This window comes from Camelina sativa, unplaced genomic scaffold, assembly GCF_000633955.1.
Source record: "Camelina sativa cultivar DH55 unplaced genomic scaffold, Cs unpScaffold00518, whole genome shotgun sequence".
NCBI lineage: Eukaryota > Viridiplantae > Streptophyta > Magnoliopsida > Brassicales > Brassicaceae > Camelina > Camelina sativa.
In genome coordinates, this window is record NW_010921719.1 from 140,567 (window position 1) to 147,683 (window position 7,117).

Genomic DNA, 7,117 nt, shown 5'->3' on the forward strand with positions numbered 1-7,117 from the left:
TAAGAATTTGGAAAGACTTCATAAACAGAAAATAAACTCTTAGAATGGTTCAGGCAGCATAACGTAAATCCATTAAGATAATTACAAACCTTTCTCTTGCGGTGAGCCTGATCTCTCTGGACCTTGATATCATCTGCTTTATTGGGGTTGCCTAATTCCTTTCTAAAGAATGTTGGGTCAGAGTATTTTCTCAGACACGATCCAGGACCACCTATAGCAAATCTGCAAGAAGGAAGAAAATCAGCCACTTCAGAAGAAAGATCCAATGTATTATTTTCTATATTAGGATTAATTAAACTAAAAGCTTGTCTCTTACCTGTCAAGCAGATGCAAAGGAGGAGGATCTCTGCATTGTTCATAACTTTCCATAACACACAGTGGCAAATCACTCTGCACAAAATGACTATGTCCATTCCTTATACGAGGATGCCACTCAGTGCCTACAGGAGAAACAAAAACTTTTTAAAAATATATCATGCAAATTTGGAGGAAATGTGATCATAAAATCTTCCATCCCTTAACACAAGTGAGGTGCAGGATAAGAAAGCAAGAGTGGTACAGGGAAAAGGATAAAAAGGCATAGAGAACCTTCGAAACAGAAACTCAAAAATAAGACCAGAGGCCTATAGGTGAGGGGCATGAGTAAAGCCATACCTGCTGTGTATGCAAAATGAATGTGGCTTGTCTGTGAGAGCACAGCCTTTTCAAGAGGTGACAGCGCAGACTCTATCCGCCTAACACGGCTTGTCAATTTCTGACACCTAGACGCTGTAACAGTCACTTCTTCTTGTATGCCATTAAATACTTCTGCGGAAAATCTACATGTAAGAAATGCCACCTGGTTAAAGAACTCTCTATCAGTTTACATTCGCTCTGAGCAAACTTATGTTTTATTCCATGCAAGAGAGTTATAAAAGAAAGGATTTTGACTACGGGAGAATTAACATCTTCTTGCAAAACGCACTATGCAAAACTTTCACCAATCTCCTCGTGTATAGACAACACCAACAAGAAAGAAAAAAACTCATAATCCATGGTTCCCGTTAAGAAACTTCACTTTCTCATCATCAATAGATGAGAAGTTTACATAAATTAGCAATCTTTACTTTATTTGAACTATCCTAAACTCAAGTTAACCATGTTGAGGTTTCACCAGGATATTCACAAAATCAACACTTCACTTCCTAAGAGTCAATTAATCAGTTACTAGTTCCACGAACTGAGTTTTAAAATCAAAACTATTGCAAAAAGCCCTAAACCCCCTAACGGAAATCAAAATATAGAAATGTTAACTGAAACCCTTCAAACTCGAGCTAAAAATAAAATTGATGAGCTAAAACTAATCCTAATCACAAGAAACAAGCTACAAGTACCCCGAATTCAAAAAATCTTATATAAGGGTAATGCAACAGTAGGAGAAACTTACTCGGCGAGATCGCCTAACTGACGAAGTATGCCGATGAGTCCAGCAACTTCAACAGCGCCGAGAATCGCCTTGGGTTCCTCATCTTCCACGGCGGCGCTACGATTTAGCTCCGGCCCACCTAAGCTTAGCTCGTTCCGTATCTTGAACCTCACCAACGGCATTGTCTCTCTCGCTCGCTCTCTCTCTCTCTCTCTCTCTCTCTCTCTGAAACTGAGAGCTTTAATAATAATAATAATAAGTTAATAAATAAAAGCTGTGACCACCATTGATGAATCAATCTGACTCCTTCTTCTTTATTAATTTGAAACCTTACCTAATTAATAAAAGCTTCTGTATGAATCATAATTAGAGAAGTCTAAAGTTTTGATTCTTATATGCTCATATCATTTGTGTGTACATTTTTGATTCAGCTTTTCCAGATAAATTTGTCACTTTCTTCTTTTGTTAATAAACCCCTTTACGTCACGGACAATATGGGCCTGAGATTACATCATGTATATGGGCCTTTATTGGGTTTATAGTTACCAGGCTGATTTTTTTATATATAACATTGCTGGGCATTTTAAACAAAATAAAATACAGGTTATTTTACAAATAAAATATTAATATAACAAAATACTTTTAGAAATCTTTTAGGGTGAATTACTCAAATATTACTCATTTTAGGTAATATTACCAGAATAAAAAAAAACTTTTTTATTACTAGAATGTTTCGGGTATTTTCAAAATACCCAGCGTGCCCCTGTTTTATGTTACCGGAAAAAACGTTATTACAAAAATGCCATTGCCACGTCAGACGCCACGTCAGAAATCGCTGACGTGTACCATAACTCAGCCGTAACGCGATACAGAGTATGTTACGGCTGAATTATAGGTATGTTGCGGCTGAGTTACTCAAAAAAACATTTGAGTAAGAGCGGACGGCTGACTTATGAAAATCTGGCTGAGTTACGCTTATAAGTCAGCCAAGAGTTATGGCTGACTTATTAAATTTGGCTGAGTTATGCGCATAACTCAGCTGTAGTAATGGCTGAGTTTTCACCTGATGGTTGAGTTGTCAAGATTTTGGCTGAGTTATCGCTACGACACGGTTGAGTTGTCAAAATTTTGACTGAGTTATCACAACGNATAGGTATGTTGCGGCTGAGTTACTCAAAAAAACATTTGAGTAAGAGCGGACGGCTGACTTATGAAAATCTGGCTGAGTTACGCTTATAAGTCAGCCATGAGTTATGGCTGACTTATTAAATTTAGCTGAGTTATGCGCATAACTCAGCTGTAGTAATGGCTGAGTTTTCACCTGATGGTTGAGTTGTCAAGATTTTGGCTGAGTTATCGCTACGACACGGTTGAGTTGTCAAAATTTTGACTGAGTTATCACAACGACACGGCTGAGTTGCCATTTTCCGACTGGCTGAGTTATGAAAAATGGCTGACTTATGAGATGTAGTTACGGCTGAGTTATGGTAAAAAACTATAACTCAGCCGTAATAGGCTGACTTATCGACAAGTCAGCCGTTTGACGGCTGACTTATTGGCAAAAGATTAATTACTAGAATGTTTTTCAGTTACGGCTGACTTATCAAACGATACGGCTGAGTTACATATTTTCAGTTCATGAAGCGGCTGAGTTTGGCAGCAATTTTTTTTGCTTTTTAATTACTGTAATGTTTTTCGTGTTGTGGCTGAGTTTTAGTTAGGCTGAGTTATGGTATTGTTTCATGGCTGATTTGCCACGTCGGATGCAGCATCCATGTCAGCATTCCATGTCATCATCTTTTTCTCCGGAAATACGAAACGTCGTTCGACTCTGGTTCTTCAACTGGTTAATAAGTGAACTATTTTTCCTTCTTATTCACCTTGTTCTTCTACTTCTTCTTCACTTTCTTCTTCACACCTTGTTCTTCTACTTTTGTTCTTCTCCACCTTGTTCTTCATTATATTTCATGGATCCAGTGCCGGTACTAGTTGTGTCCGGTAATTGGATAAAGACACAGAGATATGTATTTAACTCCGACGAGAGAGGGTGTATAGTTGTGCAGATAGATGGAGGCACAACATACGACAAGCTTGTTAAGCTTGTTCTTGAAGACTACGGATTGGACTCGTTTAGACATGAGCTAAAGCTGAGCTACATGTTCTCGAACAGGGCAATGAAACATATGGCGCATGATACTCCACCAGTTTTTGTCTCCAATGATCGACAGTTGCAATGTTTTTTGGGTCTATGGAAAACCGATCAGCTACGTCTCTGTGTAGAGTTTTCGGCGAAAGAGTCTACAGAAACTAGTGGAGCTAGAGGAAGTATGATTCGGCGAAGCAGAGACTCGAAAGCAGAATCTACCCCCGAAGTGTGCGGTGGGGGATTTGAAGGCACTTGTTTTGATTATGGTAAGATTGTTGACAAAGAAAACGAAGAAGAAGCTGTTGAAGTAGCATCTGACGAAGAAGAAGACGATGAATTTTCAACCCGATTTGATGTTTTCGACGACTCCGATGGTGAGTCATCTGATGACGAGAAGTTTTCTGTATTGGGCGAGCCTCAGAGTACAGTGGAAGACCCACCTACTCCGCCTCCTCAGAAGAAAGCTCATAGAGATGATAACTTTGCCGGATCGAAGATGAATCCGGAGGCTATTAGGTTGGAGGTGTCAACGCTAAAAATTGCTGTAGGACAACGATACAGTAGCAAAAAGCAGTTCAGGAATCACGTGAAACTTATTTCGGTTAGGGATGGATTTGATTTTAATGTACCAGTCTCAAATCCGAGACAAGTGGTTTTTAGGTGTTGGGTTAAAGGATGTATTTGGAGAGTTCGTGCATCTGTACAAGGGGATGACCCGGATTTTCATGTTCGTGTATACGATTCGGAACACACATGTTCTGTGACGGAACGTTCTACTAGATGCCGTCAATCAACAGCTGATGTACTGGCAGGTCTTTACAGGGACTATCTTGGTGATCTTCGTCCAGATGTTAAACCTAAAAGTGTCGGAGTTATTTTCAATAAGCAATTTAGTCTAAAGGTAATTACTATGTTTCGACTGACTTATTGATAATAATGGTTGAGTTATAGGTATGTATAGGCTGAATTATTTACATTTTATGGCTCATTTATTGATTATTTAAGGCTGACTTATTCGAATGTATCGGCTGAGTTATTTATATATTATGGCTGATTTATTAATTTGTTGGTGTCGACAAATGGGTTATTGGAAGGCATATCGAACGCTACTGAATGCAAGGCAGATCCATCAGGGAACTCCTGAGGAAAGTTTTAGCGAGTTGCCTTCTTACATATTCAAGTTAAAAAGGGAAAATCCGGGTACAGTCACGCGTCTTCAAATAGGTGATGAAGATAGATTCAAATATGTTTTTATTGCTTTTGGTGCGAGTATTGCTGGGTTTGCTTTCATGCGCAAAGTTGTTGTTGTCGACGGAACGTTTCTCCATGGTAGTTACAAAGGGACACTTCTAACAGCCCTAGCTCAGGATGGTAACTTTCAAATTTTCCCATTAGCTTTCGCTGTTGTTGACACTGAAAATGATGAGTCTTGGCGTTGGTTCTTTACACAACTCAAAGTTGCCATTCCAGACGAAAAGGATCTTGCGGTAATCTCCGACAGACATCAGTCAATAGGGAAAGCGATTCGTCAAGTGTATCCGTTGGCTTCACGTGGAATTTGCACTTACCATTTGTATAAGAACATCTTGGTGAAGTTCAAAGGAAAACATTTGTTCCCTCTGGTGAAAAAAGCGGCAAAGTGTTTTAGGCTAACTGATTTTAATGAGGCTTTCAATGAGATTGAAGCACGTCATCCCGAACTACATGGATACCTCCAACGAGCTGGTGTCCGAATGTGGGCGCGTGTTCATTTCCCGGGTGAAAGGTACAATTTAATGACAACGAATATTGCAGAATCAATGAACCATGCACTGTCAAATGCTAGAAGTCTTCCCATAGTTCAACTTCTAGAATCGATACGGGATATGATGACCAGATGGTTTTCTGAACGGAGAGAGGATGCGAAATCGCAGCAAACAACGCTCACTCGAGGTGTTGAGAAACTATTACAGGTAATTTTACATAAGTCAGTCGTCAATGTTGATAACTCAGCCGTAACAGTTACCATATCTCTGCCGTAATTGTTTCCTTATCTCAGCCATTACCATTATAGTTTCCATAACTCAGCCATTGTTGTTTCAATAACTCAGCCATAATTGTTTTCATAACTCAGCCTAAAGCGTTTTGTTTTTTGTTCTACTCCCTTATAGGACCGTGTCACCGGAGCAAGACTTATGGAGGTACAAACGATTGATGCTGTACGTGTTCAAGTGAAATATGGATCATCTTTGCATGTTGTAAATTTAGAAATAAAAAGTTGCACATGCCGTCGTTTCGACCACGAGAAAATACCATGCATCCATGCAATCGCAGCTGCAGAGCATATGGATGTGTCTCGTATATCCATGTGCGATACGAAATTTAGGAGTGTCGATTTGGTTAACGGATGGGCTGGTTCAATCATGCCTCCAGATGAATCATTCCCTGCTCCTGAAATTGTGGATAATCAGAAGTGCTTGCCTCCGATTGTTGTGAACCAGCCAGGAAGACCAAAGAAGCGTAGGATTAAATCATCTTTGGAAGTTGCCACTGAAAATAAACGCCCTAGGAAGCAACACGCATGTTCGCGATGTAAGCAAGTTGGGCACAATGCGAAAACTTGTGCTCTATAGTTTATATTGTGTTATTACTCATCTGTCAAAGTATTATTACTTTATTTTGTGGTATTACTCATCTGTCAAGTAGTATAACTCTGCCATAACACACTATAACTCAGCCATAACACACTATAACTCAGCCATCACATGAATCGACGATATATTTCGTCCTGTATCATGATAACTCAGTCGTAATAAACTATAACTCAGCCATATAATCAGTCGTATAAATCAGTCGTTTGATTGTTTCTTTGATAACTCAGTCATGACATGAATCGACTATATATTTCGTTTTCCCGTAAAAGCTATAACTCAGCCGTAAATTTTATAACTCAGCCATGACATTAAACTTCACTAAAATCGTTTTGATTAGTTTCCATTACACTTCATCCAAACAACAACAAAAAATATATATAATAACAACGCCTAAACGAGAGATCTCTGGTCGGGGGAGCCCGATCGAAAAGTTTCGCCACCAACCCTCTAGCGTTCTGGACGGTCCTGCAATCGCAGAACGGGAGCTGGGCCAGATATGTCAGTCTCCAATGGTTCCTCCACTGCGAGTTCGTTCACCGCAATTCGACAGAAATCTCGTACCCGTTGTAAGGCCTCTAGCCTTTCGATTGGCAATCCGGAGCCTCTGGACATCATGTCCTCTATAAAGGCACATGGGCCTTCAAGAAGATGGCGCTCGCGGAAGGCTTCACCCGACGACTCCAGGAAATTGACGTATCGGATTAACCTAGTCAAGCAAGCTCGATAGGCCCAGACATCCGTCACGAACGGGAAGGCGGTTTCCCTCAGGGGTTCGCGATCGCCTTTCTGGAGATCGGGTACATCCATCTGATCGACCAGTTCTTTGCACGCCTTGTGCTCATCAAGTAGACGGAGCATTCGCCAGTGTGCCAAGAAGTAACCTTCAACGATAAGGTCTTCCAGGACTAGAATGGTTCCCTCTAAACGGTAAAA